The sequence below is a fragment of the Lolium rigidum genome, chromosome 7 (genome assembly GCF_022539505.1).
Source record: "Lolium rigidum isolate FL_2022 chromosome 7, APGP_CSIRO_Lrig_0.1, whole genome shotgun sequence".
NCBI lineage: Eukaryota > Viridiplantae > Streptophyta > Magnoliopsida > Poales > Poaceae > Lolium > Lolium rigidum.
In genome coordinates this window covers 279,857,537-279,878,647 of record NC_061514.1, presented here as the reverse complement: position 1 = coordinate 279,878,647, position 21,111 = coordinate 279,857,537, and the positions used below count along the sequence as shown (strand labels likewise).

Genomic DNA, 21,111 nt, shown 5'->3' with positions numbered 1-21,111 from the left:
GCTTGGGGATGCTGATACGTCTCCGACGTATCGATAATTTCTTATGTTCCATGCCACACTATTGATGATATCTACATGTTTTATGCACACGTTATGTCATATTCGTGCATTTTCTGGAACTAACCTATTAACAAGATGCCGAAGAGCCAGCTTGTCGTTTTCGCTGTTTTTGGTTTCGTAAATCCTAGTAACGAAATATTCTCGGAATTGGACGAAATCAACGCCCAGGGTCCTATTTTGCCACGAAGCTTCCAGAAGACCGAAGGAGAGTCGAAGTGGGGCCACGAGGTGGCGACACACCAGGGTGGCGCGGCCCTGGCCCTAGCCGCGCCGGCCTGTGGTGTGGGCCCCTCGTGCCGCCTCTTGACCTGCCCTTCCGCCTACTTAAAGCCTCCGTCGCGAAACCCCCAGTACCGAGAGCCACGATACGGAAAACCCATCGAGACGCCGCCGCCGCCAATCCCATCTCGGGGGATTCTAGAGATCTCCTCCGGCACCCCGCCGGAGAGGGGATTCATCTCCCGGAGGACTCTTCACCGCCATGGTCGCCTCCGGAGTGATGAGTGAGTAGTTCACCCCTGGACTATGGGTCCATAGCAGTAGCTAGATGGTTGTCTTCTCCTCATTGTGCTTCATTGTTGGATCTTGTGAGCTGCCTAACATGATCAAGATCATCTATCCGTAATGCTATATGTTGTGTTTGTCGGGATCCGATGGATAGAGAATACTATGTTATGTTAATTATCAAGTTATTACCTATGTGTTGTTTATGATCTTGCATGCTCTCCGTTATTAGTAGAGGCTCCGGCCAAGTTTTTGCTCTTAACTCCAAGAGGGAGTATTTATGCTCGATAGTGGGTTCATGCCTCCATTGATATCTCGGGACAGATGACAGAAAGTTCTAAGGTTGTGGATGTGCTGTTGCCACTAGGGATAAAACATTGATGCTATGTCTAAGGATGTAGTTGTTGATTACATTACGCACCATACTTAATGCAATTGTCTCGTTGTTTTGCAACTTAATACCGGAAGGGGTTCGGATGATAACCTGAAGGTGGACTTTTCGTGCATAGATGCATGCCGGATGGCGGTCTATGTACTTTGTCGTAATGCCCAATTAAATCTCACTATATTTATCATGACATGTATGTGCATTGTTATGCCCTCTCTATTTGTCAATTGCCCGACCGTAATTTGTTCACCCAACCTGCTTTTATCTTATGGGAGTGACACCTCTAGTGAACTCGTGGACCCCGGTCCACTCTTTTATACTGAAATACAAATCTGCCGCAATACTTGTTTTACTCGTTTTCTTGCAAACAATCATCTTCCACACAATACGGTTAATCCTTTGTTACAGAGAAGCCGAGTGAGATTGACAACTTCACCGTTTCGTTGGGGCAAAGTACTTTGGTTGTGTTGTGCAGGTTCCACGTTGGCGCCGGAATCTCCGGTGTTGCGCCGCACTACATCCCGCCGCCATCAACCTTCAACGTGCTTCTTGGCTCCTCCTGGTTCGATAAACCTTGGTTTCTTTCTGAGGGAAAACTTGCTGTTGTGCGCATCATACCTTCCTCTTGGGGTTCCCAACGAACGTGTGAGTTACACGCCATCAGGGTGTATCATATTGGTTAGTATCATAGGTGTAGTAACATAAAATGATACATTTATTAAGTTGTAGAGTCATATTGCCTTACAATGTGTGATGTGATGGTAACATAGCTAGTTACGACTAGCCACAATGTGAGTATCATAACTAGTATCACGCATGCCATGTTGGTAAAAATCTGATGTGGCGCACCAATTAATGAGGTGAGAGATGTGAGTGGTATCATAATATGATACCGTATCATAGTACGTAAAACTAGAAAACTTAATGACAAACACATCATGTACATACATTTGCATTGAGATTCTACAAAACATTAAATATGATGATATTATGATACTATCTTATGATACTATGCATTGTGGGATAGTATTATAAATTAGTATCATGTGTTGATACTACTGTATGATACTTCCCATTGTGACTAGTCTACTACTACTCTCTCTTTTCTCAATTAATAACATGTCATGTCAATAAAATTCTTAGTTGGCATTGCATGTTGTTGATGTTACTATCTATGTTACTCTCCACTATGAGTATGTGGTATCATGTAAGGTCATATATAGGTTGTAGACTCATCATTTTTGTTGGAAGTGTGATATTACGATAACATAGTTACTACTCATTTTCTTTTTTCATTTATTGTCATGTCATGTCACCAAATATCTTAGAATGTATGATGTTACTACCTATATTACTCCCACTATGAGTAATCTTACGCCGCATTCGACTTGTCCTCATGAGCAGCGGACTGGTCTAGCGACAAGACCTAAACACCATGACCGATCGATACATCAAGTTTTGGGAGTCAATGCGTCTAGACATGGGTCACAACAAAACTAGAAAGTCGGGCGAGGATAGAAAAACTATAAAAAGGTCAAAACTCACGACAAAATCGAGAAAATGGTTTAAGTTAGAGAACAATAGATATGTATTCATGATGAGTCTTAATTGCAGCATTTTACCTATAGTTTTGCACTAGTTACATTAGGATTTTCATATTCTATCGCGCATGTGCGCACCCTTCTATGCTTATTTCGCCAGGATCCCAAAATCTTAAGGAGCAATGGAAATACCTTTTTAAAACTATTGTTTTTGAAGATAAATTAATCAAACTAAAGAAGCAGAAGTGCTCTGAATATTTATTCATGTATCTAGGTGAAAAGCCATCGAAGAGACTTTAATGAGCAAAGATAAGGACACAACCCGCCCGTATCATGCATGTATCGGGTGTCGATGGATCCGCCTCCTCAAATATCTTCGCCCCATGCAGGCAAATATGAGATCCAACAGATAGAAACACCAGAACTCGCGAAAAACTTACATCCAGGAGGGATCCAGAGGAGGGACTAGCAAAGGACATCGATCCATGCAACCACGAAGATCCTGGGAGGCTCGAGCATCAGCTTCATCATCGCCATCGCCATCACCATCACCATCACCACTATCATCATCAACATCTACATCCCTTTACCTCCATTCCTGTTGGAATACCTAGACCTCATTGCGGATTTGCACAAGTATTCATCCATCCATTTGTGTACCACGCGTATTATTATGATGATGTCCTTCATGAGTGAGTAGTTTGCCTTGTTTTGGGGAGATGGAGAAACCCTAGCAATATTATGATGTGAAATAAAGATGATCCATTCCTTAATTATGATTGTATGTATAAGTTGTCTCTCTTGATCGTGTGTGAAGTTGACCACACAAGATTTTCCTTCGGGACAAGAGAGGTTACTACTCTTGGGTAGAGGGAGTTGTTGAAGGTGCTAGGTGACATGTCGTATCGGATCTTCATTTTACCTATCCAGGGGGGGCGGGGGTACGAGGAGACTCACTGAACCTATCCATAACCACGGGGAAACCCTTAATTATAGTCAGATTGAAGTGGTTCATTATCAATTGCTATGGTGGTTATGAGGGATGACAATTGATGGCTGATCAATTGTCATCCAGCTATGGAGCTCCACCCCATGGATACACATGAAGGAATGGATAGATTATCCTAATTATGATTAATACCTTGCTAGCGGTATATCCACGCTTCCTCGAGAATTCTTTATCCCATTGAATTTTCATCTAAAAACGTTCATTATCATTCTCTAGGTTGGAATCTCTAGTTTTCTAGCATTTAGTTTACTCAAACACAAACACTCTCAAACACCCTCAAAATCACTCTTACTTGCATTAGTAGGCTTCACATAAGTATACTCTAATAATAGTAATTATGAGCACTAAGACCTTTTGCAATCTAGCACTCTGTGGTTTGATACTCTTACTTCGAACTAGCCATAAACGAATTGTGCACTCGCACTCATCACACGGGCGGCATATTTTGTCAGGCAACAAGCCGTGGCGGCGGTGGAGCTCCACCTGCCACCACAGCCCCCCCCCCCGGGGAGTGCAACAGGCTCTGCGTGCCCCGTGCTGGAGTGCCAGCGGCGGTGGGCACATGTAGACCTGTGCCTCCACCGGGATGTTTTGTTGTCCCGCGGCTGGCACCTTAACATCGCTAGTGTGATGGTGCCACCTACGCTGATGAATGGTCCCACGCTAGAGGATGAAATGCACCGCCGCATCTGATGGCTACTGTCGGCGCTGTGGCGGTACGGCCGCACCTACTTACGCCCCGACTTCTAGCACGCTTTTCTGGCGTGGGAGCACGAGGCGAGGTGCGCGATCAGTGACGTGCCGGATTTTCAACCCGGTGAAAAGAACGGCGTCCTGTCCTGCGCAGTGAGCGAGGCGGAGGAGGGTGACGACACCGAGCATGACGTGCCTACCGCTTCAGTGGAGCATGAGGCACTCCTCCCCGACAACTATGATGAGGAGGTGTCCATCTTCGCCGCCATGCAGCACTCCAAGGCCAAGGAAGAGGCGAAGTGGATGTGGGATGGCCTAGACGAGGTCGTCCAGCTCACATCGATAGTGGCGGACCACATCGCCTCGTTGGCTCCGCCACCACCACTGCTACCGCCGCAGGCTACGTGGGACAACCAGATGGTGCCGCCTCGTCCGCATTACATGTCATTGTCGACTCCGCCGCACCACATGCCACCAACGATCCCTGCATGGGCGCAACAGGGATCCTGGACGCCACTTCCGTTCGTCGACCTCACCACTGAAGACGAAGAAGATGGTGACGATGGGAACTAGGGCTTAGTTTTTTCTTATTTTATTTCTATGTAAATTATGTTTTAATGAATGAAATATTTTTAAAAAATTCGCTCTCTTTAGTTTTTATTTGAATCCAAAAAAGCCAGTGTGGATCGGGTCGCGCCATTATGGGCATTGGCCTAGAAGGCCAAACTGCGACCCTAATATTGTCCGCGGCGCGACTCAAACGGAGTAAAATGGACCAAATAGGTCGCCCTTTTGGGTTACCCTGAACCCTAAACCATAAACCCTAAACCACTGAAGACGTCCTTAGCTCCAGTTTTATCTTGTTTCTCTTCTCTTTGCAGAACCTTGATCGTTTCCCCCTCAGGGCCAAGCCAAGGCTCTCCCCGGCAACGATGCCGCTCTGAGGAGGCCAAGGCAAGTTTCCGGCACTAGTAGTGCAGGTTTTAGGTGTGGTGTTGCCTATACGAGATAGATTCTATCATTAGGGGGAAAAGGAGTCTGAGTATGGGAGTGTCCAATGGTGTAGCTATGCACAAGTCAGGACCACCCCCATCCAAATTATGAAAGATTTGTGAACTTATTTATTTTTACAGATTTAAGAAGGGAAAACTTAGCGCGAGCAATGTTTGGCACAAACGGAAAAAGAACTTTCTAGGAGGCGCATATACGACATGCATCTGCGACACACGAAAAAAACTTAGCAAGTGGGATGCTAGGTACGCCTGTGGTGACATGCATGCTTGGAACACATGAAAACCTGAACTGTTAGGCAATAACTCATGAGTGACACAATAATAATCTAGCATGAGTAGCCAAAAAAAAATTTCTGAATTTTCTTCGCATTTTTTATGGAACACGACCACCGGCCACGAGCGTTAGCCATGGGATGGCGTACAAAGCTCGCAACATGACATATACTGCCACGCTGCCCAAGCCAGGTGAAAGTGCATGGAGCCCCCATGTGTGGTTTTGGTAATTAATGACAATCCCTATGGACTAATCTTTGCATTGAGTTATATTTGTAGGTGTTGTCCATAGGCAATGCTTGAACCATTTGTTGGCTTCAAGGTTGCAATAAGAAGAAATTAATGAAGGATATCAAGTGTCAAGTATGTCTTGAAGATGAAGATGAAGTGAGCCCTCAAGTTACTTCAAGACATCAACATAATGAAGTGCAAGTTCAAGATGAGCCAACTCGAAGAGATCATAAGCTTGAAGCTTGCCATGAAGAAATGTTTGAACCATATGTTGGCTTCAAGGTTGCAAGAAGAAGAAATTGATGAAGGATATCAAGTGTCAAGTATGTCTTGAAGATGAAGATGAAGTGAGCCCTCAAGTTACCTCAAGACATCAACATGATGAAGAATGAAGAAATGAAGTGCAAGTTCAAGTTCAAGATGAGCCATCTCGAAGAGATCCTTTGCTTGAGTCTTGCTATCCAAATGAAGAAGATCAAGTCTCAAGTATGTCTTGAAGATGAAGATGAAGTGAGCTCTCAAGGTTAATTTCAAGACATCAACGAAATGAAGTGCAAGTTCAAGATGAGCCATCTCGAAGAGATCCATTGCTTGAGTCTTGCCATCCTTATGGTGATCATGGATATGTGAAGATGCGCCGAAGAAGAAGCTCTCCCATGGTGGATTATGGGGGAGCAATCCACAAGACTTTGTCAAGCAAGCACAATCAAGAAAGGCGTTCCATCTTGTTGAGGTCAAGATCGTCGTCATCGAGCTCAAGTAGAATGCGCAAGTATAAGGTTTGCTCTTGATAGAGTTTGTTTCTCACCGGTCTCATAGTGTAGTTGGAGACCGGTTTATAGTTTAGTTGCCGTACTATCAAGAGGGCTCTCGAGTGAGTAACTCGGTCGTATCGTTTGGAGAGAGCTCAAACCTTTGCATCCTTGCATCATCTTTCTTGGTTGTTATTTGTACCTTATCCATGTGATGTTTTAGAGCTTGTGCTTATTCTCATGACAAGCTCTAGTTCATCGAAAACGGATTTCGCATAGATCACTTGTTGCGTTTTCGAGTTTGGTTCATCATCTTTCTTGGTTTTATTTGGATCTTATCCATGTTATGTTTTAGAGCTTGTTCTTATTCTCATGACAAGCTCTAGTTCATCAAGAATGGTTTTTGCACGGGCAACTTGTTGCATTTTCGAGATTGGAGGTTTTACCGGTATGTATTTTTTTGATAGGTCAAACCTTTCATCATTTATTTCTATCCTCCCTTGTTGGACTATGATGGTTTCCTGCATGATCTTGTAGAGCTTGTTCCTAGCTTCAAAACAAGCCCAAGATCATCAAAATCGGAGTCTGGATGCTAAAGTTATGCCCGTTTTAGTTTTGGTGTTTCTGCAGTTTTCTGGGGGGGCGGATAATCCGGCCCGAATGGCCAATTCCGGGCAAATATCCGGCCAAATATCCGGCCCGAGTCCAGGGGCGATTTCGGGGGCGGATAATCTGGCCCGGGGCGGATTTTCCGGCCTGGGAGGCCCCAAACGGTCATATTTCGTTGGGAGGGGTATATAAGACCCCCTTCTTCCTCCTTGGGCTGGTTGGTTCACTTTCTCTCTCTCCCCTCCATTGTTGTACTTCAAATCTTGCCCTAGTTCTTGATTCCTCCCATGATTCTTGCATATTCTTGAGGGAAAAGAGAGAGGAGATCTAGATCTACATTTCTACCAATCAAATCCATCTCTTTGTGAGTGGAACTCTCTAGATCTTGATCTTGGTGTTCTTTGTGAATTCCTTTGTTCTTCCTCTCTTATTCCCCCAATAGCTTTTGTAGCTTTGTTGGAATTTGAGAGAGAAGGACTTGAGCATCTTTGTGGTGTTCTTCCCATTGCATTTGATGCATCGGTTTGAGTTATCCACGGTGATTCGTGGAGGTGAAAGCAAGAAAGTTGTTACTCTTGGGTTCTTGGAACCCTAGACGGATTCTAGGCCTTTGTGGCATCTTTGTGGTGTTCTTGGGGACTCCAATTAAGTTGTGGAGAATCTTCAAGGGCAAGGCCTTTGTGGCATCTTAGTGGTGTTCTTGGGGACTCCAATTAAGTTGTGGAGATTCTTCAAGGGCAAGGCCTTTGTGGCAATTTGTTGGGAGCCTCCAATTAAGTTGTGGAGATAGCCCCAAGCTTTGTGCGGGTTTGGTAACCTCCCTAAGGTTACATAGTGGTTCGAGGACATCCCTCTTGGTGGGAATTCTCGAGGAGAATACGGTGGCCCTCGTGCTTTTGGAGTGACTTGTCCTCCACACCGCTCCAACGGAGAGTAGCACTCGCAAGAGTGTGAACTTTGGGCTACATCGTCGTCTCCCGCGTGCCTCGGTTATCTCTATACCCGAGCTCCTTACTTATGCACTTTACTTTGTGATAGCCATCGTGCTTGAAGTTATATATCTTTCTATCACATAAGTTGCTTGTATTGCTTAGCATAAGTTGTTGGTCACATAGGTGAACCATAGTATATAGGCTTTGGGCTTGACAAAGTAAACGCTAGTTTTATTCCGCATTTGTTAAGCCCATCTCGTAAAAGTTTTAAACCGCCTATTCACCCCCCCTCTAGGCGACATCCGTGTCCTTTCAATTGGTATCGCAGCAAGGTCTCTCATTCTTAGGCTTCACCGCCTTGAGAGTAAAGATGTCGGTTAGGGGATTAGTGCACAATAAGTTGTTTATATTTGATGGCACAAATTATGATCTATGGAAAATTTATGTGCTTAATATTTTACGGGGTATGTCGTTGCCTAATCAACGGTACCTCGGAGGAGGGATCCTCACGAGGGGGAGAAGAAGTAGGGGCCATAGGGCGGAGTGCACACGGGACGGTGGTACGCGATTTACCCAGCTTCGGAACACCTGCACGATGACAGGGCCTACTGCTGCTTGTCTGGAATTATCTGGGCGCTTTCGCGTTGTTACAATGAGTTGTGGTTATCCCTCTAGGGCTCCCAGGATCCGGCTTATAAAGGCGCACGGATCTAGGGTTGACATGGAGAGTCCTAGCCGGAATACAAGTCACCTAACTACGGTACAAAGTCTTGCCGTGTACGCCAAGGATCCGCCTTCCTCCAAGTACGTGCTGGATCCGGATACTTCATGGGCCGTCACGGATCCGGCCTCCTTCGTAGGTCGGTAGAGATCCGGCTTCCCGTTCCCCGGGCTGAACTTCATCCTTCAGGATCTACGGCAACTGGGCCGCCCGATGGGCCACATGCCTCACCACCAACTATGGGCCACCCGGGCTTGCCGGATCTAGGCCATGCCGTTGATATACCCATAAAGTATACCCACAACAGTAGCCCCCGAAGTTCTCCGAGATTCATCATTCCTCCGACTTCATTCAGCTCGGATCCGAAGAGAATCTTGAAGAGCTTCAAAACCTTTACTTGTTTCCGGTATCATCTATTCGGAAATCTTCCTTTCTTCTGGTTTGGTAATGTAACGGAAATCCCACTTTTCCCGCGCACAACTTCCTTTTTTCCCGCGCTAAATTTTCGGAGATGCGAATCTTCTAGCCGGAAATTTCGGGAGCGCACAGTTAAGTTACCTCCACGTCATTTTACCGTTTTTGACCTAAGACACGTGTCGATCATCCAACGGCGTGACCGTTCAGTTTCTACCGTTAGATCCAAAACACGAATCTCCGCGCGGGGTCTATATATAACCCTCGCCCGCGGTAACTTCTCATTCTTTCACCTTCTCACCCACGTCGTCTTCTTCCTCGCGCCGCGCCGCCCGACAGATCTCATCTCCGGCGAACTTTGCCACGGCGAGCTTCACGCGCCGCCGGCCCAAGCCTCTCCTCGCGCCAAGATCCCCTTGGTTGAATGGGAAATCCTTCCCGCCGCCGATTCGTGGTCACGCGAGGCGATTCCCTGCAAGTCCGGCGACCTCGACTCCACCGGAGCTCCGTCGAGCCACCGCGCCATTAACGGTACGTGCACCGGCCTCGTAGAAGATAAACTTAGTGTAGATCCGGATACTCAATTTAGCTCGCATGGGTGCAGCCGGAAGCATGCCGCATGGTTCACCGCACTGTACTGGTAGCTCTCCGAGTAACCCGGATCCCAGTGCCGTGGAACCAATTTGCCCGGATCCCATTGCGTTCCTACCACCATATGTTTCCGACATCCGGCTAGCTCAACCATTTTCCGCATCTTCCAGCACCACTCCAGGCCGGATCGCCTCCCTCAAAGAACTCCAAGAGGAACTCGAAGGTCAAGCGAGGATGGCAACCAAGGTGCAGGAAGCGGAAAACAAGAGGGCTTCTAAAGCTCGGATCCGCGAAGGAGAACGGGGTCAATGGTGGCCCTGTGAAACCACCGATGTGGAGCTTAGAGAGCTCCGAACGAGGGTATGATCTCCGCCCACCGGAGCTTCATACGCGACACCGACGTCCCCAAGCCCGGAGCCGATGAAGTGGTTATGACCAAAGCTTGGGTGGAGCGCGGATTGTCGCTCCCTTGCTCGAAGTTTTTCCTCTCCATCCTCAGCACATATGGGTCCAGCCGCACAACATCTGCCCAAACTCATACCTCCTCCTCTCCAACTTTGTTACACTTTGCGAAGGGCATCTCGGAATCCGACCGGATGTCAAGTTATGGCAGTTCTTCTTCCGAGTGAAGAAAGAAACGAAGGACAAAGCAATGGTGAACTGTGGGAGCATGACGTTCATGCTCCAACCTGGACGCATGTATCCACCTCATGATTCGCACGAATCCGTCTGGTACTGGAACGCCGGATGGTTCTATGAAAAGAACGTTTCAGTTCCGAACGTCCATGACGGCCTGCCCAAATTCGTCAACGAGCCTCCGGAAGAACTTGCGAGCTGGAGCTTCGTTCCCTCGCTCGCTCAAACTCCGATCTTGGAGAAAGCGGCGCGGAGAATATCTTGGCTAGTCCATGATGGGCTAACCGGAGCTCAACTCACACTTAGCTGGTTTACCCGGCGGATCCAGCCACTGCGGCATAATGCGCGATTAATCTGCGCATACACCGGGGCGGACGACCTGCTCCGGGCTACCCGCCACGACCTTCCGGCTGACTCTCTGAAAAGGAGAATCAAAACGCTCGTGAAGATAGGCCGGGGCCAACCGGTCCCGGAATTGATCAAGGATATCTACACAAACGACCAGTGTCCTCCGGTAAGCTCAGTTTCCTTTGTCACTTCAAACTTCACAAGTTTTTGGATATTGATCTTAACTTATATGCTTATTTCCTCCAGCTCGATACTCTGGCGGAGGAAAACTTTCGCACCATTCTTCGTGTTCCTGTCAGCGGCGACGGGGCGGAGGAGGTTCCGGATGACGAAGAAGAGGAAGAGGAACGGGCACCCCGCAAGGCGGCCCCTCGACCTTCGAAACGTCCCCGCGCCAAAGCTTCCGGCTCAGAAGCCGGAGCCAGCGGCGAGGCCTCCGCCAAGAAGCCAAAAACCGTGAAGCCCCCTCCGCTAAATTCGAAGAGAGCGGAGCAAGCACGTTTGAAAATGCTAGCAACAGCTGGCAAACGCTCGCGCCCCATCATCCCCGGCGCCCCGTAAGTTTCCGAGTATGGTACATCTCTATTTTGATGAAGTTGTTTATGACGTGAACCCCTTCGCTTGCTTGTAGGAATCCAAGTACCGCCGCCACCCGGACCACCAACCAAGAGCCCATCACCAAATACATGAAAAAGTCTCCGGCTGTTGGTCCACCTACTCCAGCTCCGCCAAGCACGTCTCATACCGCTCCTCAAGCGTCCCCTTCTCAAGCCGATCGTTCCCCCCTCCTGCTACCAATACTCCACCGGAAATTGTTCCGATTAGCAGCGAAAAGGTGGGCGGAGAAGATCCTAAAGACAAAGGACCTGCTCAAGACGAAGCAGGAGTACAAGGTCAAGGAGAAACTGAGGTTACTTCTTCCGAAAGAACCGGAGCCGGTGCCGGCGATGTTGTCGTATTTCCGAAGAATTTTGGAGATCCGATCGACCTCACTTCCACCCCCAAGGCATACGCAACTAAGTTTTTCAATAAACTTACCGAGGCGGAGAAATGGGAACTTGAACAAGACTTGCTCAACGCCATGCCGAACAACGCTCGGGGGAAACCTGATGTCGCCACATCGGAGATTCAGGACTTCAAGAAGAACGTTGGCCGCTCCTCGACAAACTCGTCTCGCAAGCAAAAGGTACTCCCCAGCAGCCCCCAAGCATGTAGGCGGAAACGTAGATGCACGTTAGCGCTTAGATGCTTAGACACATATCACTTCCGGAAAGATTTTTAAGTTGATGCAAGAGCCCCCAAGCATTATGGCGGAAGAGTTCCGGCAATAATGCTTTAAAGGAATCCACCGAAACAAGCGGAATTTTTACTCCCGCTCCGTCTAATTTTACAGGAACAGCAGGCGCTGCATTACGAGCTGCACAAGAACATTGCCCTTCAGCGCCGCGTCACCTTAAGTCAGGCGGAAAATATCCGGACTCTGAAAGATGCGAATGCAGAACTAAACAAACAACTTGCGGAAGCCCAAGGTTGGTTTCCGCCCTCTGCTTATCACTTAATTCGTAGTGCGATTTTAACCTGTGTTATTATAGGCGCATCCTCATCCCTTGTCACAGCCTCCTCGGAACTTGATAACTTGCGCTGCTCGTACCAAGAATTGGAGACGAAACTAAAGGAGGCGGAACTAAAAAGGGAGCAGGCCGAGAAACAGCTGGCGGAGAAAAACTCCGAGCACGCCAGGGAGAAGGGCGAATTTGTATTGAAAAGAAATGCTGACAGCGAGACCATCAAGAGGCAGCAAAAAGAACTCACTGGGCTCCAAAGATATATGGAAACCGCGGAGCATCACTAGGACTTGCTCAGTGAGAACATCTTGGGTACTATGCTAGAACCTTATGTAAATGCTTGCTCCGACCTTTTTCGTGTGCTCAAACTGCATACTTATATCCGATTATCTCGTGCAGAACCGCTTGGGTATCCGGAAAAGCGTCGGAATTTGTTCCCCGAGACGATCTCCTTCAACTTGCAGTGCGATGATTGCAAAGACCTCATCTCCGCCTCCCGGAAGATATGCTACAACTTATCCATCAAAAGGAGTCGTACTTGCAATGTTTGCAAGCTTATACAGAAGATGGACGTTCTTCCGGAGCTGGTGACGGATCTTCAAGCATCATCAGCCCAAGGCGCAGCTGCGATGGCCTTGACCATGTGCTTGGCGCATAACCCGGAGCTTGATCTTGACCAGGTGACCACCGGTGTTCCTCCGGACGCGAATGTCAATGTGCTCCTAGATGCAGTAAACGGCTACGACACCTGCATCGCGTGCAGGATCCAGCATGAAGAATTCTACGACAAGTTCGTGCTTCTTGCGGACAAACCCCTGGAAGCCGAACTTCAGAAGGAGCGTGACGCGGAGGCGCGTCCTGCGGAATCCGGCACCCAGTTTACCTGGACCAGCTCCAAGGATGCTCCCCAAGAGGAACCCAAGGACGGCGCTGCGGCTTCGTCGGAAGAAAGTGATGAGGACGTGTTATCTCCGGCAAAGGGTGCCGAGGAAGGGGACCCGAAGGGCAAAACTTCTCCTGCTAAGGGGGAGTGAAAACTTTCTTCCTGCGGAAAAACAATGCATCATTTTGGCCCCAGCGAGGGTTTGTAATAAGACTTTAAATTCTTAAGTAGCTAGGGACGAAACAACTATGCATGGGCGGAAACAACTTATCCTGCTATCCTGTAATATTATTCTGCATGTTTCATTTTCGTTGGAAAGCAAGTGTTGATGTTGATGTTTTCCGGCTTACTCGCTTGACCTTCCGCGAGCCGGAAAACCTTTAGCCGGAAACGCTCGCCAGCGGCGACGAAGCCCAATGGCAATCCGTCAATAACCGCGGAAACAAGCCCCCAGCCAAGGTGCCGGAAATCGCTACTAGGAATCCACGAATTCGCAACAGAAAATATTTCGACCAGAAAACTTAAGCTTACGTCCTAAGGGACGATTTTTAAAAATCACAACTTTCATACACGCCTAGGCGGAAATATCCAGCTCTGCGGTTTTAGTCGGAAAACATACACGATCTAGAAATGAACAAGTAAAGGAGGTAAATGACTCATAGAGTGAACCAAAAGCTTTATTTCATTGATCATGTATAATATTGTTACAAATTATGTAATTCTACGCTAAGTGTGGAAAGGACGTAGCTGTGCAATGTTCCAAGGACGCTCTGTTTCCTCGTAGATGTCACCCGGATCCTCTCTTTTTCGTTTCCGGTGCCAGTTAGCAGGTCTATCCTTTAGCTCTCGGAAGTCGACAAGGTAGTACGGTCCATTGTGAAGCACTTTGCTAATGACGAAGGGCCCTTCCCATGGAGATTGCAACTTGTGATCTTTCACCTGGCGAAGGCGGAGAACCAGGTCTCCGGCCATGAACGAGCGATTCCGGACTCGACGGCTATGATAACGCCGGAGCTTCTTCGATCAGGTCCACAGATAACTGTCTGGCCTCGTCAGCGGTTCCTTCATCATAGGCGGAAACTCGCGGTGAGTCGTGGAAGATGTCGGAGGGGAGCACGGCTTCGGATCCTGATACGTCTCCGACGTATCGATAATTTCTTGTGTTCCATGCCACATTATTGATGTTATCTACATGTTTTATGCACACTTTATGTCATATTCGTGCATTTTCTGGAACTAACCTATTAACAAGATGCCGAAGTGCCAGTTCCTGTTTTCTGCTGTTTTTGGTTTCAGAAATCCTAGTAACGAAATATTCTCGGAATTGGACGAAACGAAGACACAGGTTCCTATTTTCACCGGAAGCATCCAGAACACCCAAGAGCCGCCAGAGGGGGGCCCTGTGGGCCCCAGATGATAGGGTGGCGCGGCCTGGGCCCTGGCCGCGCCAGCCTATGGTGTCGCCGCCTCTTCGACCCTCTGACGCTGCCCTTCCGCCTATTTAAAGCCTCCGTCGCGAAAACCCTATTACGAAGAACCACGATACGGAAAACCTTCCAGAGCCGCCGCCATCGCGAAGCCAAGATCTGGGGGACAGGAGTCTCTGTTCCGGCACCCTGCCGGAGCGGGGAAGTGCCCCGGAAGGCTTCTCCATCGACACCGCTGCCATCTCCATCGCCATCTTCATCACCGCAGCTGCTCCCATGAGGAGGGAGTAGTTCTCCATCGAGGCTCGGGGCTGTACCGGTAGCTATGTGGTTAATCTCTCTCCTATGTGCTTCAATACAATAATCTCATGAGCTGCCTTACATGATTGAGATTCATATGATGATGCTTGTAATCTAGATGTCATTGTGCTAGTCAAGTGAGTTTTACTTATGTGATCTCCGGAGACTCCTTGTTCCACGTGTGTAAAGGTGACAGAGGTGTGCACCGTGTGGGTCTCTTAGGCTATATTTCACGAATACTTACTCACCGTTATGAATGGCGTAGTGAAGTGCTTATTTATATCTCTTTATGATTGCAATGTGTTTTGCATCACAATTTATCTATGTGCTACTCTAGTGATGTTATTAAAGTAGTTTATTCCTCCCGCACGGTGTAATGGTGACAGTGTGTGCATCCGTGTTAGTACTTGGCGTATGCTATGATCATGATCTCTTGTAGATTGTGAAGTTAACTATTGCTATGATAGTATTGATATGATCTATTCCTCCTACATAGTGTGAAGGTGACAGTGTGCATGCTGTGTTAGTACTTGGTTTAGTCGTGTTGATCTTTCTTGCACTCTAAGGTTATTTAAATATGAACATTGAATTGTGGAGCTTGTTAACTCCGGCATTGAGGGTTCGTGTAATCCTACGCAATGTGTTCATCATCCAACAAGAGAGTGTAGAGTATGCATTTATCTATTCTGTTATGTGATCAATGTTGAGAGTGTCCACTAGTGAAAGTGTAATCCCTAGGCCTTGTTCCTAAATATCGCTATCGCTGCTTGTTTACCGTTTTACTGCGTTACTACCGCTGCGTTACTACTGCTTGTTTACTCGTCCCGGGCAAAGCACTTTTCTCGGTGCCGTTGCTACTGCTTATTTATACCACCCGTATTTCACTATCTCTTCGCCGAACTAGTGCACCTATTAGGTGTGTTGGGGACACAAGAGACTTCTTGCTTTGTGGTTGCGGTGGTTGCATGAGAGGGATATCTTTGACCTCTTCCTCCCCGAGTTCGATAAACCTTGGGTGATCCACTTAAGGGAAACTTGCTGCTGTTCTACAAACCTCTGCTCTTGGAGGCCCAACACTGTCTACAAGAATAGAAGCACCCGTAGACATCAAGCACTTTTCTGGCGCCGTTGCTGGGGACGAAAGGTAAAAAGGCACTCATACTCCGGTTCTAGGTAACAGTACTTTTCTGGCACCATTGTGTTTGTGCTCGAAGCTATTTCCTTTAGATCATGCAATTGCATCTTTTTGTTTCTTGTTTACACTAGTTTGGCATAATGGACAACAATGAGCTTCTTATTCTATTTCCTGATTTAAAACATGGATTGTTTGATGCGAAAATTAAAAAACCTATGGAATCTTATTTGCATGCCGGTAGTAATATTAGTATGAACGCTTTGAACACCATTGTTGATAATAATATAGAAAGTTCTAAGCTTGGGGAAGCTGGTTTTCATGATCTTTTTAGTCCCCCAAGCATTGAGGAGAAAATTTACTTTGATGATACTATGCCTCCTATATATGATGATAGCCACTTTGTTGAATTTGCTCCCACTACAACTAATAAAATTGATTATGCTTACGTGGAGAGTAATAATTTTATGCATGAGACTCATGATAAGAATGCTTTATGTGATAGTTACATTGTTGAGTTTGCTCATGATGCTACTGAAAATTATTATGAGAGAGGAAAATATGGTTGTAGAAATTTTCATGTTACTAAAACACCTCTCTATGTGCTGAAATTTTTGAAGCTACACTTGTTTTATCTTCCTATGCTTGTTACTTTGCTCTTCATGAACTTGTTTATTTACAAGATTCCTATGCATAGGAAGCATTTTAGACTTAAATGTGTTTTGAATTTGCCTCTTGATGCTCTCTTTTGCTTCAAATACTATTTCTTGCGAGTGCATCATTAAAACTCGCTGAGCCCATCTTAATGGCTATAAAGAAAGAACTTCTTGGGAGATAACCCATGTGTTATTTTGCTACAGTATTTTTGTTTTATATTTGTGTCTTGGAAGTTGTTTACTACTGTAGCAACCTCTCCTTATCTTAGTTTTGAGTTTTGTTGTGCCATGTAAAGTCTTTGATAGTAAAGTAAGTACTAGATTTGGATTACTGCGCAGTTCCAGATTTCTTTGCTGTCACGAATCTGGGTCTACCTCCCTGTAGGTAGCTCAGAAAATTAAGCCAATTTACATGCATGATCCTCAGATATGTACGCAACTTTCATTCAATTTGAGCATTTTCATTTGAGCAAGTCTGGTGGCCTAATAAAATCCATCTTTACGGACTGTTCTGTTTTGACAGATTCTGCCTTTTATTTCGCATTGCCTCTTTTGCTATGTTGGATGAATTTCTTTGATCCATTAATGTCCAGTAGCTTTATGCAATGTCCAGAAGTGTTAAGAATGATTGTGTCACCTCTGAACATGTGAATTTTTATTATGCACTAACCCTCTAATGAGTTGTTTCGAGTTTGGTGTGGAGGAAGTTTTCAAGGATCAAGAGAGAAGTATGATGCAATATGATTAAGGAGAGTGAAAGCTCTAAGCTTGGGGATGCCCCGGTGGTTCACCCCTGCATATTATAAGAAGACTCAAGCGTTTAGCTTGGGGATGCCCAAGGCATCCCCTTCTTCATCGACAACATTATCGGGTTCCTCCCCCGAAACTATATTTTTATTCCGTCACATCTTATGCACTTTGCTTGGAGCGTCGGTTTGCTTTTGTTTTTGTTTTGTTTGAATAAAATGGATCCTAGCATTCACTTTATGGGAGAGAGACACGCTCCGCTGTAGCATATGGACAAGTATGTCCTTAGGCTCTACTCATAGTATTCATGGCGAAGTTTCTTCTTCGTTAAATTGTTATATGGTTGGAATTGGAAAATGCTACATGTAGTAATTCTAAAATGTCTTGGATAATTTGATACTTGGCAATTGTTGTGCTCATGTTTAAGCTCTTGCATCATATACTTTGCACCCATTAATGAAGAAACACTTAGAGCTTGCTAATTTGGTTTGCATATTTGGTTTCTCTAGAGTCTAGATAATATCTAGTATTGAGTTTTGAACAACAAGGAAGACGGTGTAGAGTCTTATAATGTTTACAATATGTCTTTTATGTGAGTTTTGCTGCACCTTTCATCCTTGTGTTTGTTTCAAATAACCTTGCTAGCCTAAACCTTGTATCGAGAGGGAATACTTCTCATGCATCCAAAATACTTGAGCCAACCACTATGCCATTTGTGTCCACCATACATACCTACTACATGGTATTTCTCCGCCATTCCAAAGTAAATTGCTTGAGTGCTACCTTTAAATTTCCATCATTCGCCTTTGCAATATATAGCTCATGGGACAAATAGCTTAAAAACTATTGTGGTATTGAATATGTACTTATGCACTTTATCTCTTATTAAGTTGCTTGTTGTGCGATAACCATGTTTCGGGGACGCCATCAACTATTCTTTGTTGAATATCATGTGAGTTGCTATGCATGTCCGTCTTGTCCGAAGTAAGAGAGATCTACCACCTTAATGGTTGGAGCATACATATTGTTAGAGAAGAACATTGGGCCGCTAACTAAAGCCATGATTCATGGTGGAAGTTTCAGTTTTGGACATATATCCTCAATCTCATATGAGAATAATAATTGTTGCCACATGCTTATGCATTAAAGAGGAGTCCATTATCTCGTTGTCCATGTTGTCCCTGTATGGATGTCTAAGTTGAGAATAATCAAAAGCGAGAAATCCAAAATGCGAGCTTTCTCCTTAGACCTTTGTACAAGCGGCATGGAGGTACCCCATTGTGACACTTGGTTAAAACATGTGCATTGCAAAGATCCGGTAGTCCAAGCTAATTAGGACAAGGTGCGGGCACTATTAGTATACTATGCACGAGGCTTGCAACTTGTAAGATATAACTTTCATAATTCATATGCTTTATTACTACCGTTGACAAAATTGTTTCATGTTTTCAAAATAAAAGCTCTAGCACAAATATAGCAATCGATGCTTTCCTCTTTGAAGGACCATTCTTTTACTTTTATGTTGAGTCAGCTTCACCTATCTCTCTCCACCTCAAGAAGCAAACACTTGTGTGAACTATGCATTGATTCCTACATATTTGCATATTGCACTTGTTATATTACTCTATGTTGACAATTATCCATGAGATATACATGTTACAAGTTGAAAGCAACCGCTGAAACTTAATCTTCCTTTGTGTTGCTTCAATACCTTTACTTTGATTTATTGCTTTATGAGTTAACTCTTATGCAAGACTTATTAATGCTTGTCTTGAAGTACTATTCATGAAAAGTCTTTGCTTTATGATTCACTTGTTTACTCATGTCATTACCATTGTTTTGATCGCTGCATCCACTACATATGTTTACAAATAGTATGATCAAGGTTATGATGGCATGTCACTTCGTAAATTATCTTTGTTATCGTTTTACCTCGCTCGGGACGAGCAGAACTAAGCTTGGGGATGCTGATACGTCTCCGACGTATCGATAATTTCTTGTGTTCCATGCCACATTATTGATGTTATCTACATGTTTTATGCACACTTTATGTCATATTCGTGCATTTTCCGGAACTAACCTATTAACAAGATGCCGAAGTGCCGCTTCATGTTTTCTCGCTGTTTTTGGTTTCGTAAATCCTAGTAACGAAATATTCTCGAATTGGACGAAACGAAGACACAGGTTCCTATTTTCACCGGAAGCATCCGGAACACCCGAGAGCCGCGCAGGGGGCCCCGTGGGCCCCGGATGATAGGGTGGCGCGGCCGGGCCCCGGCCGCGCCGGCCTATGGTGCCGCCGCCTCTTCGACCCTCCGACGCTGCCCTTCCGCCTATTTAAAGCCTCCGTCGCGAAAACCCTATTACGAAGAACCACGATACGGAAAACCTTCCGCAGCCGCCGCCATCGCGAAGCCAAGATCCGGGGGACAGGAGTCTCCGTTCCGGCACCCCGCCGGAGCGGGGAAGTGCCCCCGAAGGCTTCTCCATCGACACCGCTGCCATCTCCACCGCCATCTTCATCACCGCCGCCGCTCCCATGAGGAGGGAGTAGTTCTCCATCGAGGCTCGGGGCCGTACCGGTAGCTATGTGGTTAATCTCTCTCCTATGTGCTTCAATACAATAATCTCATGAGCTGCCTTACATGATTGAGATTCATATGATGATGCTTGTAATCTAGATGTCATTGTGCTAGTCAAGTGAGTTTTACTTATGTGATCTCCGGAGACTCCTTGTCCCACGTGTGTAAAGGTGACAGTGTGTGCACCGTGTGGGTCTCTTAGGCTATATTTCACGTAATACTTACTCACCGTTATGAATGGCGTAGTGAAGTGCTTATTTATATCTCTTTATGATTGCAATGTGTTTTGTATCACAATTTATCTATGTGCTACTCTAGTGATGTTATTAAAGTAGTTTATTCCTCCCGCACGGTGTAATGGTGACAAAGTGTGTGCATCCGTGTTAGTACTTGGCGTATGCTATGATCATGATCTCTTGTAGATTGTGAAGTTAACTATTGCTATGATAGTATTGATGTGATCTATTCCTCCTACATAGTGTGAAGGTGACAGTGCATGCTGTGTTAGTACTTGGTTTAGTCGTGTTGATCTTTCTTGCACTCTAAGGTTATTTAAATATGAACATTGAATTGTGGAGCTTGTTAACTCCGGCATTGAGGGTTCGTGTAATCCTACGCAATGTGTTCATCATCCAACAAGAGAGTGTAGAGTATGCATTTATCTATTCCGTTATGTGATCAATGTTGAGAGTGTCCACTAGTGAAAGTGTAATCCCTAGGCCTTGTTCCTAAATATCGCTATCGCTGCTTGTTTACCGTTTTACTCGCGTTACTACGCTGCGTTACTACTGCTTGTTTACTCGTCCCGGGCAAAGCACTTTTCTCGGTGCCGTTGCTACTGCTTATTTATACCACCTGTATTTCACTATCTCTTCGCCGAAATAGTGCACCTATTAGGTGTGTTGGGGACACAAGAGACTTCTTGCTTTGTGGTTGCAGGGTTGCATGAGAGGGATATCTTTGACCTCTTCCTCCCTGAGTTCGATAAACCTTGGGTGATCCACTTAAGGGAAACTTGCTCGCTGTTCTACAAACCTCTCGCTCTTGGAGGCCCAACACCGTCTACAAGAATAGAAGCACCCGTAGACATCGCATCCGTATACC

General features: G+C 45.9%; 1 pseudogene; it reads left to right on the top strand.

Moving 5' to 3' along the window:
• Nucleotides 1-11,796: 11,796 nt before the first annotated feature.
• The window catches only part of LOC124672820, a 26,333-nt pseudogene continuing 17,018 nt past the window's right edge, over nt 11,797-21,111 (top strand).